The following is a 22,750-nucleotide window of genomic DNA, read 5'->3' on the forward strand; positions in this document are numbered from 1 at the left end:
AAACTCACCTCACAACTTTAAGACTGTCCTATTCTATCAAAAAACATTGATTGAATTAGCTTAAATTTTGACTTAAATAGTAAGAGTAATGGATCAATAGTATTTATTTCTGCTTGCAGTTCCCTAAATATCTATAATTGGTTCAGAGGACACTACAAGGATGCCACAGCTTGTTCTCCAGACTGCTGTGCATGTATCTATATAGCTTATGTACACGCACAGTTGTCTTAGGATAGCTCACAACAAGATTATTGACATGCATGTGTTTTCCAACCCAGACACTTTGATTGTTCTACTTATGGTCATGACTCAGAGTTCTCACATCCCGGGAGAGGAACTTCTTCTGGCTTTTCTCACAGTATTTTGCTGATTGTGCCACTGTTTCAATTACTTCAGTAGAATGTAGGTGATTTTAACCCAGTTTCACGTCATCCAGTAAAACCTTGAGGAAAACACTCCAGAATGACATCCAGAATGTTACATACTGTTCATCTGCAATGTAACATTAATATCACTATATCAACACTAGACTTCCAGAGAGTATGTGTAATGTAGAAGGTCATAAAAAAATCTTTATATGCAAAGGCCATTGTGTCAAATATCTTCAAGCTTTTAAAAAACATATGTTTTCATTCCCTATTATAAATATGTGGCTCACATTGGTCTAAATTTAAGCACAGGGAACAATTTTGCTTCAGGTTGTTGGGAGAGGTATAAAACAATATTTAACTGGTTTAGGAAAATCTCCTTTTCTCCCTGTCTTGTTTTCTTGTACACTTATATTGTATTTGTCTAAGTGTAATTTGCTTGCATTTTCTAAGATCAATATAAAAACATTCTGTGTCTTTTCACATTTACACAATGAAAAGGTGCCATAGTTCTTATACTTCATGGTAACTCATGACACTTTTATGTTCATGATTCTATATTTAGTTATATTTATGATAACATAGTGTCATTCTATTTAATTCATTAGATGCCTTTGTATTCAAATGAATGACAGGAGAATCAAAGGCCTCATAATGCAGTACTATACCATGATAACATTATTGTTCTAATATAAAACATTTGCCTAATTTAGTATGTATACTATCTTTTTTAAAATACAAGAAGGAGACATTATGACTGACTTCAAAAACAAACAGCAGTTATATTTTATGTTCACTACTTGGTGCGAGGTCACAGGCACTTGTCTAAAGGTAAAAGTATGTCAGAAGTTTGTTTTGCTTATTGTGATTAACAGCAACATGATGAGAGACAAACTCCACAGCATTTATATCTGCTGAGCAGTCCTACTCACTTCAGTGCAAAGTACCGTATAAACGAGCAATGAGTAAAGAACTTGGAGTTGACTGAGAAGTTTTGGGACAGATCCCCAGCTTGTATAAATCAGAGTAGTTCTGAAATCAATGGAAACCTGCCAGTTCAAATCCTGATTTCTGACTTCAGGAAAACATGACAGCCAATATAATATTATTAGTTGTAGTGGTAGTAATAGTAGTAGATGTAGCAACTACTGTCTCTATTACTATTCCTATTACTACTACTCTTATTATTGTCTTGTTCTAAAATCAGATTGTAAGTGCTGCTAAGAAAAGTACTAATTAAGGTACCAAATTAAAGCATATTTAATTTCATAAAATTCTATGCATGCTCCACTGAAGATAAGGGACTACTATGCAGCAAATTTAAGCTTATTGACAATAATCTCATTTTTTATATAAATAGTTTATTAGCTAACCTCCCCTCAGAGGTCTCTGTCTCACAAACTAAAACCTGCTGGATTAAGTTGTTAAGTAAACCCCTGGGAAGAGGGGGAAAAAAAAAAAAGTCAAGAATAAAAATAGAAATAAAAGAGAAAGAGTTCATTCACCCTGGAGCAAATGGATCCAATTCTGTTCATACCTAGGTCATAAACTGTCTTGAGCAGCACAAACACAAAGAAAAGGAAAAGATTATATATTTTAAAATGTATCTTTAAAATGTAGATGCAGATAACAAGTAAAAGTTTATTGCTGCAATCTGATTTTTTATACTATGTCAGAATGCAATTCCAAACACCATACAATTACCACATGGAGTTTTTATGATGGGATAATGACATCACGCTCAGAAGCACATCTGTGTTAATTTATTTCTTATCTTACTGTGTATAATTTTGCACTCCAGGCTGTTAGTGAACAGCACATTGACATAGCTTCAAAAACCTGAGGAAAGATCTTACGGTATAAAGCATAAGGAAATCAGTAAGTAACAGAAGAAGCATGGATAGGGCCAGTTCCTATTTCTCATGACTCAGCTCCATAGCTTCGAGCTGCTCCTTCACGTAAATGGCAACCCACACCCTTCTTTTCCCTATCCATATTTCCTAAAAAGACCATAGCATCCATCACAGACCTCATGTCAGATAAGCTATCTCACTAATTCTGCGTTATTTCACTGGTGTCAGAGTCCTGTGTCCGCATGCAGAGCCCCAGCTCCTCGTGTTTGTTTCCCAGGTTGTGGGTGTTTGTGCATAGGCACTTGAGGTGGGCCCCTTTTGGACCCGTCTTGTTCATCCTGAGGGATCTCTAACTCCCATTATCCTGCCTCATGTATTTACCACCTCTGACCTCCATTCACTCACTTAATTACAAGATGCTATCACCAGGCCCCAGCATGACACAATTAAAGGCCTCCTCAACAAGATGGCAAGCCTCTTGGCAAACATGTTGCTATCACACTTGATTGAATGGATCTTGCTTCTTACTAGCCCCCATACCTAAATCAGGACAGAGCTGTCAGGCTACCTGTGGCAGAACTTTTAGAGCATCTGAGGATCTGGAGGATAAGACTTCAAAAGATCAATAGTGGCTTAGGTATAACTCAATCACGCTCTTCGATCTCTACTTTCTGGTTAGGTGAAAACATTAAAAAGACCAGTCTTCATAACACTTCACTATGTTCTTTTCCCTTACCCAAGCAATAAGGAGATGTTAAAAAAAAAAAAACCCCAAAAACCCCAAAAACAACAAAAACCAACACCGAAGAAAATAGTAATCTAAGCTTTCTGAATTCCAAAAATGTAATATAGAAAGATGAGCTGTTTGAAAACATAGTGCCAGTTTTTTAGTTGGTAAAAGGCATGAGTACATTCTCTGTTGATTTGAAACAGGTCACTGAAGTGCAATGAGTCAGGGTAAGAGCTGCACTCCTCATGCTGTGGGATGCTGACCTAATAAGGGACAAATGCTACAGTGTTTGAGGTACTGTTAGCTTGTAGGCTGGTTTGGAGGCATCTTTCTGCATTCCTTGATTTTCTCTGAGTTTTTGGCTTTTATGCCCAATTATCTGAGCCCTGGGTCATTGGTAAGTGACACATTTTGGAACCGTTTCTTAAGCTGTACCCAAATCAGAATTGTCTATGCTACATCTCTTAGGTGTTTTCCAGGTCAGCGTTAGCACCTTTAGTCCCTTTCAGAAGTGTTGTTCACTAGAGTAGAGTAAAAAAAAGAGTATTTTACACTTGACAAAAATGAAATTTTTTGCATTTATCATGTACAATTTTTTCTTCTAATTCTATGCCTCAAGGAAAACCAAATAAATTCTGATCTTCCAATTGACTGTACCCAGAGACAGACATAGGTACATGCATACACATAATAATCCAGAAAACTTGTTCTCCCCCTTTCCTCATTCAATGTTAGTCCTCAAGTGCTTTTTCTGGGGCAGGTTTTTGCAGAGGTGCTCTTTTTCATGGCTTGTCTACTCTCCATTCTGATAATGTCTGTAATTTCTATGTGGTACAGTTTTCTGCCTTCCACTCAACAAGAAAATTATTCAGCTTTCAGGTTTCACAGAACTCTGGTAGCTGATGAAAGGTCAGGACCACATATGTTATAAAACCTTGGCAGGTTGGGTCCTGAAGTACCATGAGCGTGTTAAGTTCCATTGATTTCCAACTGTGAGGTGAGATGGTGTTAATTATTTCTAATATCGTCTCAGGACTGTAAATAGTTAGTTTGTTCCACTCCAATTTCAATAGTATTTGTCTTTCCACCAGGCTGAAACCATGAGACCAATACTGTGGACTGAATATTTCTGGTTTGGCCACCTTTTTGTTTTCATAAGCTGAAAGAAACATTCGGCCCTTTATCATTGTCAAACGTTAGTAGATACTAACAAACTGCTCTTCAAATCCAAAGAGCAGCAAAGCTGGTGAAGGGTCTAGAGACCCAGCGTTATGAGGAGCAGCTGAGGGCACTGGGGTTGTTTAGCCTGGGGAAGAGGAGGCTGAGGGGAGACCTTATCGCTCTCTAGAACCATCTGAAAGGAGGTTGCAGTGAGGTGGGTGCTGGTCTCTTCTCCTTACAAGCAATAGGATGAGAGGAAACAGGCTCAAGTTAGGCCAGGGGAGGTTTTGACTGGATATTAGGAAAAATTTCTTCACTGAAAGGGTTGTCAAGCACTGGAACAGGCTGCCTAGGGAAGTGGTTGAGTCACCATCCCTGGAGGTATGTAAAAGACATGTAGATGTGTCGCTTAGTGACATGGTTTAGTGGTGGACTTGGCAGTGTTAAGTTTATGGTTGGACTTGATGATCTTAAAAGTCTTTTCCGACCTGACTGATTCTATGATTCCATGATTCACTGGCACTGCGCCACTGTATAAGTCTCTAGTACATACAAACTGGATTGAATACAGGTTGCGAATAGGAATAATATTGCACACATCCAAAGCTATATTTTAAGAGTAATCTTATTAACAAATGCAAGACAATTCATAATGTCAATGAATAAAAATTACATGCGAAAAGATTTGTTATACATGTGGAATATATCAAATATAATAGATTTAATAGAAAAGAATTTGAATCCAATTAAGCATTCTGAATAACATATAATAATAAAATAAATCACCAGTTCTGCTTTCAGTCATAAATGTTCTCTATATTTAGATACTTTATCTTAATTATCTTGCCATCTGAATTTTAAAAGAACTGTGTAGAGAGCAAAAGAATTTACAAGATTTGCTTATGAATTTTCAGTTATTTTGATATTATCAATTTCTTTTGATGTGGTCTGCAAATTCCCTCACTATCCCATTAAACTCAAGCCTGAACCTCAGTTGACACAGTTCAGTTAATTTGTACCATATCAATTTATGCTGCGAAGAATCTAATATGCTCTTTTATTAGCCACTAATTATATTTTTAGTTCAAAAGAAGCAGTCTTTAATACAAGATAAAAATGTAAACACTGGCAGACTTATTACGGCAGTTGCAAGTACTGATTATCAGTTTGGCTGATAACCTTTTATAATGCCTGTTTTCTTGCTATTAAAATGCTTTCCAGTGAAATCACACCTGCCTCATAATTTGACAAATAGATTTCAAAAATACTTCGCTTTCCTGGGCTGCATCAAAAGAAGCGGTGATTCTGCCCCTCTACTCTGCTCTGGTGAGACCCCACCTGGAATACTGTGTCCAGCTCTGGGGTCCTCAGCACAGGAAAGACAAGGACCTGTTGGAGCAAGTCCAGAGGAGGGCCACAAAAATGATCAGAGGGATGGAACACCTCACCTATGAAGAAAGGCTGAGAGAACTGGGGTTCTTCAGCCCAGAGAAGAGAAGGTTCCAGAAAGACCTTATTGCAGACTTTCAGTACCTAAAGGGGGCTCATAAGATGGAGACAAACTTTAACGGGGCCTGTTGCGATAGGACAAGGGGTAATGGTTTTAAACTAAAGGAGGGCAGATTTAGACTAGATATAAGGAAGACATTTTTTACAATGAGGGTGGTGAAACACTGGAACAGGCTGCCCAGAGAAGTGGTAGATGCCCCATCGCTGGAAACATTCAAGGTCAGGTTGGCTGGAGCTCTGAGCAACCTGATCTAGTTGAAGATGTCCCTGCTTATTGCAGGGGGGTTGGACTAGATGACCTTTAAAGGTCCCTTCCAACCCAAACTATTCTATGATTCTCTGATTCTGTGATTCTATGATTCTAAGATTCTATGATTCTATGATAAATGTGGCTTTATTGGGCACTGCTGCCTCACCTGGTTGGAGGCAGAGCTATTAAAGAGGCAACATAGTCTGAAACAGAGCTACACCTACTTTTGGTAATTGACAGATTGCTCAACAAAACCCTTGGTGGATTTTGTGGTGTTTAACTAGGACACAACGTTTTGCAAACAGAGGCAGCAGTGCACATGGCTTCTGTTGCATCCCAGTGTCTCTGTGGTGAGTTACGTATGAATTTGTCAGCCAGAAGCCAGCTCCAGACTTAGTCGTGATGACTGATGGAAACACAACTGGAAGGGAATAATCATGTCTCACTGCCCTGAAAGACAAGCCGTCTTTCTCCCACAGCCGTTTGCTTCTGGGATTTGACTGAATTTAGTGAGAGTTTTGCCATACACTAGAGAATGGGTTCAGCCCAAGAAGGTTGAAGGGTAGTATTAAGGTGCAGAATATGGCTAAAATGTCTTTACACTAATATTTCTTTACTTGAGATATTAATACCTTTCATATTACAGGAATGCATTCTGAACAGTTATCTGATAAATAACAGGAAAAAAATCCTGGGCCTAGTCAAGTTACTGGGACTGCAGTAACTAAGATGGCAAAATGGCATAACCCTGTCCTGTTGTGGAGCTCTGCTGTGTCCTTTGGGCCAAAGTTTCTGATCAGCCACAGTCCAGCTCCTGATATGCAGTCTGGATGCCATGAGAGCAGCATGTTTGGCACAGCAAGGGAAGATGACACTGATGATGGCCACTCCACCCTTGAGGCAGTTTGGACTATCCTGTACCTGAGTCCTGCCGGGACCTGTCTCAGGCTGTGCACCCATACCCTACAACAGGAACAATTTTTAGGGAGAGAGATTGGGGTTTTATGTTAAAGACAGAGTGAGCTGTGACCTCCTCTGTCAGTTGGGTCCCCATAAGGCACCTGTTTTCAGTATATTTTTGAGCAGTTTCTAGGTGTCCACATAGTTACGGAGCATATATTCTTGCCTAAAGCTTTTGTGAGAGGCAAGCAGATGCCTTTCCCAGGACCTTGCTAGGAATAACATGTATGGCACTTATAACAACAATTGCTTTTAGGCACTCTACTGTTTTTTGTTTCCTGTCTGGCTCTTACGTTACCCCCAAACACAGATTTGAGCATGGTCCCTTCCTTCTGCTCCCTCTTTGTGGCTGCTGCCTGTCCTTGTCCCTGCTGAGTCCTGGTGATTTCAGACCTGCCAGGAATCCTTCAAAGAGGGGATCCATTTGTCAGACAAAATGACAGAGGTAACAGTAGTATTTTGTGGCTTAGGAGGTTAAGGTGGGGAAGTAACCTTTCTGCTCCATCAGACCATCCCCACAGCCTGAGCCAATGAGCTATGGACTCATCCTCTTGTCCTGTGCGTATTCTCAGGTACGGGAACTGACAAACCTTGCCAACTGAAAAGTTCAAGCATATGAGTCTGGCCTCTGTATAAGGTTTCCCTGACAGGTTTCCTCTTTTACAAGAAACTGAGATAGTATAAATAATATGTATGGGGGACTGGAAGGGCCAAGAGTTCTCCAAGGGTTTAAGGGAGAGATGCCAAGCTCAGGGGCATGCGGGAAGGTATCCAGAATGAACATGCCCCAAACATCTGCACTTTTATATTCAATAAGGACCTGTGTTGTGAATACAAATAAGTTTCAACTTCATATATAATCCCTGGACAGTTTTAAAAGTTGGTCTAATAAAATAAAGATCTGAGATACATCATCCAACAATGTTACATTACATAGTGAAAAGAACAAATATTCAGTAACTGAACAGCTAATCATTGGATGAAACAAGAGTCTTCTGGAAAGGAAAAAAAAAGTCGCTTGACTTGTAATTTTAACTACAGTTTAGCAGGGATGTGTTGGTTTCATGTTCTCTACACCTTGTCATAACTTGTATTTAAAATGAAATTTCATAATTGTGGGGCACAGCCGCAACATTTATATAACTAACCTGCAGCACCATCAGTCCTGCTCTGGGAGCAAAAAATTTCACTTTCCTCTATGTGGATCAGAAAGCAAAGGAGACATTCACTCAGCAGCTGGCTTTACTGCTACTTGCTGCCAGAGGGAGATCGCATAACTAACAGCTTCTGGGTTCTGTTCCAGCTTTTGCAAGACACTGTTCTCTAACGTTCTTTAACACTGTTAAAACAACATACTTTGCCTAAACTCATTCTCTGAAATAGCTGAACTATTTTGTCTGAATGTTTTGAATAAGATTCTGTCTGATGCATAAACCTACTGTGGAAAACTTCAGTCCAAACATTTCAGTTTTGGCCAAGTCATAAGCAATTTAAAAGAACGCCAGACATCTTTAACTTTATAGAGGATGTTGTCAGCTCAAAGCTACAATCACACCCACCACCCACATACACAGACATGTATATATACACAAACATATACAAAGCCACACAGGAAAAAGCAGATCTTGTTGGGATCCTGTGTTGCATTTTTCCCCCCAAATCATTAAATCTGGTAACTGTTAAGATTGCAAAATGTGAACTTCACTGGTTTGCAAAGCCTTGACAGTGATGGAAAAAGGCATGAAAAATAAAAAGGCAAATTTTCAGTCAAAAAAGATTACTTTCTTCTAATAGAAAACTAAAGTGTATTCTATCAAATATTTTCTATTAATCATGCAAGTTTATAAAATTCCCTTAGTAGTTTTTAATTTACTTCTTTTATTGCAAAATAATATACTTAGAGCTATTATCTATCTGCATTCTAAGCTCAAAGAAGAATGGAATTATTTTTACATAGCAATTTTTTTCTGAAGTGCTCTGCATATTTTAGCACTACATTATTCTACCTAGATTAAAAAAAAAAAAAGTATTTGAATAAACCTTTACCATTACTTTACAATCACAAAAAGTAGGACATAAATCATAAGAAATAAGAAGTTTGAACATTTATCTCAGAAGATGTCTGCGACTGTTTTTCCTAAATGGATCAAGAAATTAAAATGATTACTAATAATTTCTATTTAATATTAATCTTTAATGACATGCTTCACTGAGATATTCTTTTTCTAAACAGGAATGCGTGTAGGATTTATTGTACTGCACTCAGATATTTCTTTTGACATAAATATACATTAATTGGAAAAAAACCCATAACAATTTATCCTTCTTGTTTTTCCCACCTCTCAGCTTGCATTCTTTGAATCGAGCATATACGTCAGTCTTTTCCTAGGTGACGGAAAAAAGCCTGACTTGAGTGAATGCATATGTATACAGACACTTGGTTGTAAGGGACCTCCTACATCGCTGAGTTCAGGCTCTCGTTACAAGAAGCATCAAGTCACATTATCCCTTTCATCCAGTTACCCAATATCTGTCATAAATGCCAATATGGATTCATTCTGATATTCCAAGGAAGGACAATACCAAGGAGACAAAGGTCGTGTGAATTAAAGAGCTTTCCACAAAATGCAGCTCCAAAGAGTCTTCAATTCAGTGTTTTCCTTCCTGCAGAATGTCGTGGAGTCCTATTTATTAGCTCTAGAAATGACGCAGGAATCTCAGCCAAGGAAAAATAAGCTCCTGGTGTTTTCTCTTTATAGGTGGTACTTCTGAGCATGCTATTGAGGCATTGTGGCCTTGGTAATTTTCCTTTTTAGCTATGATACTGTAGATTGTACTTTTAGACAGACAGCAGTATAATAAAGTCTGCTACTGGCCTAGAACAAGAAATTCATAGTGTGAAGTAGATTTTACCATCTGTTGTCTTGCAGTATAAAAACTGGTCATGATTTCATTTTGAATTAGTCTCCTGTTTCTTTCTTAGGTATACTCGGTAGCTTAAAATTGAGAGCTTGGGAAGTTTTAAATGTAGCTACATTATTCAGGGAAAAGGAAAAGAGTATGCTCAAATTCTTTATATACTTATGTTAAACCCTATATCCTAATTGTATTGTAGAGTATGTCATTGAATTTTTTCCCATCTGCCTTTATAATTTGTGCATTCCTTGGGTTTCAGATGTAGCCTGTGTTTTATATAAAACATTAATATGCTGTCAGAACTTCAGTAAATTAATCATTCTCTGCACCAGAACAAATGTCTTGCTGTCAGGGATTCTGTGAATTTCAGCTTACTAATGTCCCTGGATCATGCTCATTTTCCAGGAAGTGTTTGCATTTCACACAACAGTCTATGTGAACCTTTCACTCTACAATATTAGAGATTTGAAGTTTTGACTATAGAGATAGGCTTTTTAAGCGTCTTGTCAGGTAACGACCATTATAAATCTTTTAGGCTTCTTGGAAAGAAGCAAAATGCTAAGAAAAAAAAAATAAATCCCAAACCAAAAATACAGTTAAACATTTGAAATGTGAAGATTTAAGCTTTCCATTTTACCATTGCTTGCCTCTCTCCACAGCTTTTAGTGTCCTGGTTGAAAGACTTGTTCATGACCCTGAAAATACTAGCTACTCCTCTGGAGTGGGAAAAAAAACCCAGGCTAAAATGAGCTGGAATGTCTGTTCTCTCTCTTATTGTCAGAGTTGACAACAACCCATTAGCACATACAATACAAACAGAAGTATTGCAAAGATAGAAAACACAGTTTCTTTTTCTAAAGCTGACTTGCAACCTCACTGCTGGAGAAAAGTGAACCCCACACAGGTCTTTACCAGCTTTAACACAACATCTCCTGTGGAACACTGGCTGTGTGCTACAGTGAAGTAGTAGTAAAGTTTCCTGCAGTAACTTTACTGCAGTAAAGTTTCCACGGATGAGGGAGTTGGGGACAGACGACGTGTAGTTGCAGTTTCTACCTCCTGTGCCCCACAACTGGGGCTGTGCTGTACTGTACTGTATTGTTCTGCATCTGGGTTAATGTGAAGGCATCATCTTTCTACATAACAGATTTGATCAGCTGAGACCTGTACTAGCAGTGAACTATTTTAAACTTTGTTTTCTTTAGTCTCTCTGGTCATCAGTGCAGAGAAGTGTGGAAAAGATAATGACTGACTTTGATAAGCCTGACTTTTATTAAACTGAAGGTGAAACAAGAAAAAAGAAGAAAGAAAATAAGTTGGTGGTGAAAGGAAAGGAGAAGTAAGGAAGATCCGACTGAAACAACACAATCCTCATGTTCTAGGTGCTGTTTAAGACTACAAGGAAGCACGTAGCACTAATGTTGTCTTTTCTGTCTATCTCTCTCGCCTAGCCTTTTCATAAGGCTTTTACTTTCCCACACTAGCAAAGCCCCAGGGCACCCAGGACAGATCTCAGTGTTGAAGCTGGGGCGTGAGGTCTGGGCCTAAAAGTTAGGAATGGTGTCTGTAATCATAACAAACCTTGCTAAATCCTGTTGCTTATCCTTCCTGCAATGGTATCTAAAAGTAGCAGTGGATAGAGTAGCCTTTCCTTCACCTAGATTAATTGCTAGTTAGGCCTATTTTCTAATATAACAGCTCTGATCTACTGTTTTCTAATGTCATATTAGTTTGGGGGGTTTTTTATGGCATTGTCCTTAGATTGCATGAAGAGGCATTTTTGTTTGTAATATTTTATTTTTCCACCTTTCAGTTTTTCTGATTAGTCCATGCTATTACTACGTAATAAGCTATGCTGGGTGCTTCTGTTTCTGAGGGCAAAACTGGAAATACATGTCTCAGTCCAGAAGCCACAGCTACTGGTTGTGGGAGTGTAGCACCTGCATAAACATGTGAGGAATCTCAGAATCATTATTCAGAAAAGAAAGGGCTATTTGGTGGGCAATCAGTAACTGCTATTACTCCTAAGCTACTCATCGACATAGCAGCACAGGTTTCAGAGGAGTGACCTGTGATGATGTCTGTCCTTCTGTCATCCTGCAAGTCCTCAGAGGGGCTCTCAGTAGATGCTATGAGCCCTCAAGCCACCTACTGGAAATTTCCAAAATCTTGATTCTGGACAAGAAGGTTATTATGTGGAGTAACTGCCCCTTTCCTAAGTGGTGCTGGGGAACGATAGCTCTGCCATACCCCGCCTGGTCACAGAAAGGGCAAAAATGTGAAAGGGAGGATCTGCTCCTCCTCCCATCTGCATTCTCCCACCAGTTTCTGAGTATGCTCTTCTGCTGAGGAATTCTGCTTTTGTCACTGGAGAAACAGTATAGTAGAACACGGATAATAAGAAGTTGAAGTTTTCTTTCAAAGAAAAACCGCAGCTACATTTTAATGTCTTTTTATTCCTTCCTGTCTCTCTCTCTCCTTTTTTTTTTTTTTTTTTTTTTTTTTTTTTTTTAAATTTAAGCAGGGCTCCTGGGCATTCACTAAACAGCTTATATCTAATGGGAAGAATATTGCATTTTTCAATAAATGAGCTGGCAAATAGAAAATTATGCCAAGAAATTGAAAGATAATGGTCTGTAAGCACAATAAAGATGGACACTGCAATAATGCAATCCAGTTCTTTCAGTGAAATAAGAGAATGCTATTCCTTAAAGTTACACAGTTTCTGGGTACCATCACTCCAGCCTTCTGGGGTTTCGCATGGTTAATTTTAGCCACTCTCTAGTTGCATAACCATTCCTTTTAGCTCGTAACTCTAGAGTCAACCTGAGGTCAAGCTGCATCCTGCTGGAGGCTGACATGTAAATAAATATGAGACAGTGTTTCCTAATCTAGATTCTTTGGAAGATCAGAAGCAACACTTTCTCTTCTGTCCTTTGCTTCATAGTACATTACTTAGCATGCAATTTATTTTTTGAAAATATCTGTGATGTTCCTTGAATATACATTGTTATTTCTAACAGCTGCTGCAATGAAAAATGTTTCAGTTCACTGAATCACCAATGATTCTGTATACCTTGAATATACTGCTGACATGTAGTACATTAAGTTACCATTACATATACATTAAAATAATCTTATCCATTAAAACAACAAAAAAAAACCCCAAATGCTCTTTTAAGAATATGGTGTATGGCAATTAAAATCCCAATGTGTTTCACCATGAGTAACATCATGAACTTAACAATCTAGCAAAGTGCTGGCAAGGTCTGTTTATTTCTAGAAACCTTTAATTAAATATGTTATTAAAACTGAAAAAGAAAAAGAAATCATGCTACAGGCACATCTTCAAAAATATAGGGAATCAAACAATTCTCTAACAAAGAAATGACAGAGCAAACCAATAGTTTTCAGGATGAGGAACATGACAAAAATAAGAAAACATGTTCTAAAGCAACCTAGCACATAGTTAAAACAATCATCAAGAAATCCAAATCTTTTAACATGAAGCCATCCTGTTATTTGCAAACTTAGCACTCAGAAATTTCACTTTCAATATGCAAGCAGAAATGCCACCTCCATTTTTTTCCTTCAGTGTTATATAAATCATGAAATTATAATTTCCAATTTGGTAAACAAAGCAGACAGTTAGCAGTTGCTGTTGTGATTGATGGTATAATCATACATAGGCCTCGGTCGTCTGAAATTTTCCTGAGAAGAAAACCTGAGCTCTTCTTCCTTCTGTTCAGTATTTTGCCTCTGTTTCTGAGTAATGTTCTTAATGCTTCAGGATCTGCATTGCTGAATGGGAGGAGATGAACTTTTAGAAGGTGTGGTCTTCCTTAAATGCATATGGTTCTATCCAATGCAATAATATATGTAATACTTTCATCTTGCTTAGAACTGACTTGCTGTTACAACTGACAGCATTTTGCAGTTATTTGCAATGTAAAATCCCCAAAATGAATGAGTGTACGTCGGAAGTGAATGTCTTTCTTACTTATTTCTGTTCTTTCACACAATCTATGAGAGGTGAGATTAATTCTGCTCTTACTCCTTATTCAGGCAGAAGAACTATACAGGAAGAATCTCTCTAGCTTTAAAAGGGATGGTTTCCTCACTCAGGGAATTTAGTAGAAGCTATTTGTTTTTATTTTGTGGGTTTTCTTCTCTATTTTCTTGACCCCCTCTGATTTCCTTAGAGATAACTGTACATGTGCAATTGTGTCCATGTTTAGTGCTGTGCTTAGGATCCACTTGAATGCAGAGCCTATAGGGCTGTTCCTCAAATGCTTAAATAAGTCAGAATTTAAAAAAAACATTTCCATCTAGTAAACTGTGTTGAAGTTGTACATAAGTTATGAACTGAATTTTTAGTTTAAGGAAATATTTTAATGTTTGCAACAGTCTGTGTTACTTTGAAGTACATCAGAATTTTTCTACCTTAATCCCATTAGTGAGAGGGAAAGGACATAGCCTTCAACTTCACTACACCATTTAGGTGGCTACCAGCTGTACTTTCAGATGCTCAGGCCCACCAAGGAAGGTCTTAACTATCAGCTATCATAGTGCTCACCTGTATTCCTGAGACTTGGAGCAGCACATACTTTCCAAAAGCCGGATAGTTGATAATGCTGATGCTTTCTCCCATTGTTACAAAGTACTTATAATCAAATAAGGCTAGGTATGATGAGAAGAGGGAGCATTTCAAAATCATGGTTGGGTGCAGCATGTCACAAAGCATCTGCGAGAGAGAATTGCAGGACAAATGCCAGAAGGATTGCTATTAGTACTTGGATCTCAAGTCTGATTTTGTTCTTACCGTCTTCTAAGAGCACGATTTAAGGACACTCAAGTATGCCACTATGCCACCTTCTCACCCCTCACAACACGCTTTTCCCCGTCCTCCTGCCTGCTCGTACATCACAACAACACACACTTCTCTGCACCACGCAGAATCCTTCCTACATAGGTGTTGAGTGAATGCAGAACTGAGACAAAGCATTTTCAAATGCTGTGGCTGGGTAGCACTAAGGACAAGGTTAGACCTAGTCCATCTTTGTTATGAGGCCCAATGTTCATGTCAATGTACCAACATAATGAAGCTAACTGTGTTGTTTTGCTGGCAAGATTACTGGGTTGAGCTGAGAATGGATACAGGAGGTATAAGGAAAATTGTCCTTTTATATCCAATACATACCAAGACAATTTCCCAGTGTTTCCCTGTATGTTATTATAATGTACTATTTCAATTAACAAATTAGGAATAACACTCGTTTTAATAGGAATATCAGACACTTGCTGTCTGGCATTTATGAATAAGGCATGTACAGTTTTGGTAGTTACAATTAATGTTAGAGCTTAGACACTTTAAAAAGATTCTTAACTTAATTAGCTTTGAAAAATCTGCAGTTGTTGACTTTAGTGATCACACGTGTAAAACAGCATACCTAAGTCTGACAAGATGTTATTTGTCTTTATAGCTGAAAAACGCTTTTAGCCAACCAGAGAATATATTGGGGTTTGATTTTTTGTGAGGGTTTGTAGTTTTTTTGGGGGAGGCAAGAAGTGACAATATATTTTAACAGAAATTTGTGAATATACACACTGACAAACAAACAAAAAACCCATGTTATTTTGTTTTAGAGATTATGTGTTGCTTGACATTTTAAAGTATTAAACTGCAAAATTATTGCTTGCAGCAACTATAAATATTTCTTGCCCACTATGTTTCCATGGCAACAGTGCTAATTTATTCAGAGACCTTTGCATTTTTTTAATTTAAGAGAAACAATAGTATCTGTACTAAAACTGTTCCTAGATTTGGCATTTTGATCCTTTCTGAAAATAAAATGTGCCATGAAGTATTTTTAGACATAAACTGCATTATTATACAAAGGGCAGAGAAGATGTTTAAGATGACTTTTGGTAGATTTATATTGCACAGGGTTTTTATATGTAGATATAGATACATAGACAATTAGCCCCAGAGTAATTGTTCGAAGTTGAGAACGTACTTCTATTCTCAGCCAGTCATAGTCTTTGAACTGAAATATCTCACACCTAGTGTCATCTCAGAGAAAATACTTTTTTAATATTTTCAGTTATCCTATCATTCTGCTTTACAAGAAGAAAAAAACCCACCCTTTTTTTACATTTTCAGAGCAATCTAGTCTCTGTATCACTGTAATATGCCTGATTATTTGAGACTCTGTGCAGAAAGAGGACTAGCATTTACATAACATTTGTTTAAGTATTTTAGAGCACATATGCAAAATCATAAAAAGAAATTGTTTTACGTGTGCTTGTCCTTAAGATCTGAGCAACACCTGACATGGACAGAGGGAGAAAACGTATAGCACAAAGATATTTACATCTCTCCTCTTTCCTGGGAAACGTTCACAACATCAAAAAAGGTCGTAAGCTGTGGCTCGTGTCCAAAACGGAACACAGAACCAGATTCCCTTTCAGATACCTGTATCTTATAGCAAATGCCTTTTGTTCATGATGTTCATGAAATGGAGTTTAAAAGTGGTTTTCCCTTTGGTCAGATGTGCACCACATTGGGAGGGCAGTATTGCAAGCCTTGTGCAGCTGTGGCTCATTTCACATATACTCTGTGGCTATAGAAAGGAGTTCAGCCTCCAAAGATGTCAATTAAAAGCTTTGTGGGAGACCAAATTCCCTTTAAAAATTAGGCAGTTATCCTCTGAACATAAATAAGAGTAAATTGACAGGTGTAAAGGAAATAACTTCTATTAATACCACTTTTTTATCCTAAGCTCAGAATCAAAGTAAAGGATTCAAAATCTCATTGCTTTTTTATAACCATTAGTATAATGCTGTTTATTTGAGGTGTACAAAAAGGTGGATTTGATACTGAAAATCACTGACTTTTGAGAAACCTTTGTACCCATAGCTTTTGACTGCAGACAAGAATGTTTTTGAGACAGACTAATTTTAATTGAAAATTCAATCTGCATGCCTAATCTCTGGAACCACTGGTTGCTGGTGGCAAACAACTAATCTAGAAAAGTACTGGAGTATTCAGAATCCTTTCTCTAAGAAACTATAATAAACCAGTTAACAGCTTAGATATTCATACTGCAAAAGAGTGATATATCTTGTAAGGTTCATCTACCGAGTTTATATGCTCTTCACATCCACATAGGTAGCTGAAATTTAAAATCTGCATCAACTTACATAGATCAATTAGGAAATCACCTTATTACTCAAACTCTTTGAAAGAAATAAACACCTTTTTTTTTGTTTTAATTACTGTAACTATGCAAAAGAAGTTTCATTCAGCTAGCAAGTGAGAAGATTACTTGATGTGTAATTTCTCATGACTGCAGAGGTTTTAAAGACTGAACCTCCAAACATACTCTCAGTGGGGTGCGTGTCTATGTGATATTAAACAATTATAAGAAATAAGCCCAGCTGCAGAATTAGATGGTAGTGTTCAACTCTGATGTTATTTGGTTATTTGCACTGATGATCACAGTAATATCTAGCAGTCCAGCAAGGGTATTTCATCACATATCTTGTACGTGCATATGTTAAAGAACTCTTTATCTTCTTTATTTAGCTGATAAACTTGTCAGAGCAAAGACTGAATATACAGGAAAGCAGATATTGCTATGATCCTCAGTTTACTGCCAGATAATTGAAACACAAAGAGATTAAACAGCATGCCTGAGGTCATATAGCGAGTTTGACTCCAGTTCCCCTGAATCTTACTTTTCTTAACCAAATGAGTTTCCTTGCTGTCTAACACTTTATCTAGTAATTGCTTTGTTTATTGTTCAGGCTGAACACTGTCTATGGATACAGCATGTGGGAAATAATGACAATTTCAGCCAATTGAATTAACCTAGAAATACATTTCTGATGATGATTTCCAAATCAAGGCTTTAGTAGCTTTTATATGGACAGCTGTAAAAAAACCCAAAAACACTGGAGAGCAAATAATATATAACTTTTTATCTGTGAAAGAAAAAGTTCCAGAGGTATAATTAAGTACTCAATCTGTGACCTGTAATTTTTTAGCCATTTTCAAAAAGCCATGGTTCAAAGTGTGGATCCATCTTGGGGACTGGTGCATGTCAAAAAAAATTGAAAGCCTTCTTCATTTTTCCTCTTAGACATTCAATTTATCTTAGAAGGAGGGAGCTGGTTTTCATGCTGTAGGACCAGCTTCATGCCTTCAGATTAAAGAGCTGGGAGACCATTCAGATAGATTATCTGCCATGAACCATACTCCAATACAAAATGATACAAATACTAACAGTATCCAGTTCAGAAATTCATATCATTGCTTCAAGCTCAGCTGGCAGACAAAACTCTGTATTAAACTGCTGGGTGTGATATATTTAGCTCCAAGGTACTTCCATATCCCTTTAGGGGTACAAACTGTATTTTCAGCCTTGTGTGCCTTCAGCAAAGGTAGAAAATGACATGTATCTATCAAGCTGTTACAGTGTCTTAGGCTATAACTTTACATGAGACATCTCAGAGGGCTTCCAGCAAGAGGTTCTTAGACTTTCATGTAAGGAGAATTGACAGGTGAGCTAAAAAAATTTCCAGTTTTATGTTTCTAGTAAAGACAAGTGGGCTTACAGGATCATGGGATAATTCAGGTTGAAAGGGATCATAGCGTGTGTCTAATACAGCCTCCTGTTCAAAGCAGGGACAGCTTTGAGGTCAGGACAAGTTGTTTAGGGCTTGATCTAGTTGGGTCTTGCTGATCTCCAAGGGTGGAGACTGCTCAACCTCCCTGGGCATCCTGCTCCTCTGCTGCACTGTCCTCATGGGGTAAAAGCTTTTCTTTACATCCAGCCTAAACCGTTTCTGTTTCAGTTTATGACCCTTGTCTCATTCTCCCACTATGCACCACTGCAAGGACCCTGGCTCTGTCATCTTGATCTCACCACCATAGTTATAGGAGGATGCTGTTGGATGCCCAAAGCCCATCTTTCTCCAGGCTGAACAAGCTTCTGTCCCTCAACTTCTTCACACAGGGCAAGTGTTCCTGCCCAGACCAGCTAGGTGACCCTCTGCTGAGTTTGCTCCAGCTTAGCTACATCTTTCTTGCATTGTGGGACCCAGCACTAGATGCGGTATCTTGCTGTGGTCTAATCATCACTTCCCTCGACCTACCTCTTGAGCTCAACCTGTTCAAGCAGTCCAGGACTCTGTTGGCTTTCATTCCTTCTAGGGCACACAGCTCATATTCAGCATATAGAGGGTTAAGTTTCAATAAACTGATTGGTTTCAAGAAAACTTTAAGACCAACAGAAAGAAATACCAGCAGTGTCTTTAGCTGAATTAGTTCACTCAATTATTTTTCATTTAGATTTCCACCACTGGGTTCTTTTGGCTCTGAGCTGTTTCTCAGAAACCAGCTAGAAAAAAGGTGGCCAGCAGGACCTTAGCTCATAGGGGTAACAAAATGTTTGGCTTCAGTTGCTGTAGAGTTACACTCCTTTCTGGGTAAAAGCAGTACCATCAGATACTGTGAAATTTCCCATGAGGAAATCTGTCAAAAAAAAATTGTAATTTCCTATTTCAAATGCTAATCAATGCTTAGCTCTGCAGAAAATAATGTCTGTTAAAATTTGCAGATATTTATATATATATATATATATTTGCTGTACACCATCCCTTCATGATAATTTGTTGCCTTTAACTGATTTCCCAGTTAAGTTTTATATATTCCTCTCAGCTTTGCTCTTTTCTATCTTTTCTTCCTGCCTTTGTTTTTTTCCTTCTCCCTTTTCCCTTTCCATTTCCCTTTTCATTTCCCTTTCCCATTCCCTTTCCCTTTCCCTTTTGATCCAAAACAGACATTTGTTCACCAGGAAGTGAACTGACGGCTAAGATTATTTCATATAACACCACAACATCATTGTATAATAGAGTTTTTTAAACTAATTTGAGTTGTATTAGAGTCACTGCTGAAAAACTCCACGTCCCATCACCACTCAATATTTTGTTTCACAAAATCCTCATATTTTCTGTGCAGAAATTTAATTACATGGACACATTTTTCAACAATTTATTTTACCTCTGGCCAGCTTATATGTCAACTGAGTTCAACCACACTGAATAATTAATTTCAGCTAAATTCTATATTGTGACATAGACATGTCCTGAAGGCACAGTTATCAGACATTTCTCAGATGAATCCCTCTTTGTCAGGTCTGTTCTTCTGAGAAGACCCAAAAGAGGATGATATCTTTCTCTTGGACCAAGTAAAGTTGGAGTTGCAATAATTTTGCCACTGACAAACTTAATAGAAATTCTTCATCCAGTTACTCACATAAATATATTTAATATTTATTAGAAAATTAAGTCACCAAGGAGGTGCACTGAGCTATTTTGCAAGTAATTTACAGTACCAGAAAATGTTATGCTGTATTGTAACTGATTTTTAGAGGTTCTCCAGCACACATGTAAACCATTAGGGAGTGAGAGTTGTGCTTCTTTCCTTTAAAACACCTTATTTACACCACTATACTGTCACTCATTAATGAAGGTACTGTTAAACCAGTGTAACTGGATATTATTCAGGCTCCATCAGTGCAACACAGAATAATGCAAAGATCTTAATTCTTTTTTTTTGGTTTCATTGCTGAGCAAAATGAGTAAGAACTCAACTAAAATACCCACCGTCATGTCTACCAATGCATTTTAAGTCATGAAAGATACTAAAAAATGCAGAGACAGGCACAGATTCTGCTCTCAGTCCTGTCGGTGCTACTGTCGCTCTCTGCAGCGGAGGAGAAGAGAAGATGCTCCCTTGGGACAACGACACTGGCTGGCAGCTGTCTTTCAAATGGCCAACAGAGGTGTCCGTCACAGAGGATGCTTTGACAGGAGATGGTCTGGCCCATTTAAGAAAAGGTACTTCATAAACGCAAAGGCCTGTAAGTCATTCCTGATATGATAGGCTACACAAGTCAGTAATACAGCTGGTAACAGCTGTGAAAGGGAAACATTGAAGAACATTTCATGTTTTACCAGCTCACATTTTGAAGATATTTGCAACCAGTAACTCTTTTTTCCCCCAGTTCTGAAGACAAATTTAATTGCAACTTGGGGAGGATAAATATTTCTAATCATGCACCAGAGGCTAGAAAACAAAACCCACAACAAAATACCGGACTTTTTTAACACCAACATTATAAGTGAGTAAGAGAGCATTGCTACAAAGAGTACGTGCCTGCACTAAACCACCCCTACAGTCCGAACTCTATTGTACCTTTACTGATCAGCATTAGACTTGCAGACACACTCACTGAAAAGGCTCGAGCGAGGGTACTTGTTCTTGTGAAGGTAGAAATTCTTCCTTGTGTGCCCATTAACATGTACTGGCTTTTTGCATATAAACAGAAAAAGAATCCAAAAGTTCCCAGAATCATTGACAAAAATAATAACAAAAAACCCATAAAAAGAGGAATGGCCAAAAAATGGCAAATGAAGCACATCTAGGGTGCTTCTTTGGGCTCATGCCATTCCACTACATGGTGAACATAGTGCACGTGCTTCACTATTCAGAGGTTCCTGGTTCCCTACAAGTATGCTGCTGGGGGCCAGGGGGTGTCCGAGGAAGATGCAGGGAATCAGATCCGCATTCTCTTGCTGTAGAGCCTCACCCGGTCCCAGAGCACTGCAAGATGCTGCACAGGTGGCAAGGAACTTGTGCAATGCTGCAGGATAGACAAATAGAGCACTTGTAAATCTGACTAATACGCAGCTACTTGTGACTAGCTTTATACAATACAAATTAAGTTATAGTCTGATAGCTATTAAATGTAGTGTGAATTTTTTTTTTTGCTCTTTATACAGAAAGACACATATGTGCAATTTGTGCATGTAAACAATTTTTTTGGAAGCAGAAAAGAGGACTGAAAACATCAGTAACAAGTATGCTTGACATGTTTTCTTTTCTCTCCTAAAGCCTCTCACTAAAATATTTCCTCATCCTCCCTATGAAGTCAAAGTAATGATGTTATGTAGAAGAAGTCAACAAAAGAAGTCCCAAAAAAGCTGTGAAGAGGGAGTTTCCGTTTTGATATAGCTGGTCTTTACCTGGCTGTCCTGCACAATAAACCAAAAGCACTAGAGAAAATTCAGATAAGGGTGTTTGGGAGCATCACCTTTCAGTGTCTTTTACCTTTATTCTTACAAAAGATTGTAAAATCTCTATCACTCTATCCAAATCTTATCCTCTTAAACCCATTAAAGTGCTAACAGTTTTGTATAGCCACAGTTATAGTACAGTACATGACCTACAAAATAATTTTTGAAAGATATTTCTGCTTGTGTTCTGCTAGACTTATTGCTGCCCCAGATATATGCTGCAGGCCAGAAAATTGTTTGTCACAACAGAAAGCAAGCAATTTTTTACAAATGCTGCTATGAGCAGATGCTTACCAAGCTTTAGGTAACCCTTGGTCTCAGTGTCAAATTGCAAGCGGATCTGACTTGAACTCTTGATTAATCCACTCAAAACAACAGAAAAAAAATTAGATTTCCTAATGCAATTATTCCAAAATAGGAAGCAATAGAGCTACACGGGGACTCTTGAACAAGTACCTACATTATTTTTTCCTCTCTCTACCTATACAGATGGCTCTGTGTGCAAAGGGAAAGTGAAAAGTCACACACTAAGATTATCAGTTATTTTCAAATACTTGTAAAGCTGAGTGAATGAAGGGAAAGAAGGAAAGAAGAGGAAAGACAGGCAAGTATGGAGGGAAGAAGGAAATGGTGGAGGGAGGAAGGAAATGGTGGAGAGGAAAAGAAAACAGTTCGTACCTGGGCCAGTGGAATACAGAAAGCAAAAGAGAGCTGAAAGAAAAATAACATAGGACAGTATGGTATTTGTGCATACTAGTTTACAAGAAGTTCTGGAGTGCAGAACTGTGAGTTTTGTGGGGGATAGACAGATGTGTGAAAGAATCAAGGAGAAGAAGAGGATGTAAGGGAAGAACAAGGT

The sequence above is a fragment of the Accipiter gentilis genome, chromosome 3 (assembly GCF_929443795.1).
Source record: "Accipiter gentilis chromosome 3, bAccGen1.1, whole genome shotgun sequence".
NCBI lineage: Eukaryota > Metazoa > Chordata > Aves > Accipitriformes > Accipitridae > Astur > Astur gentilis.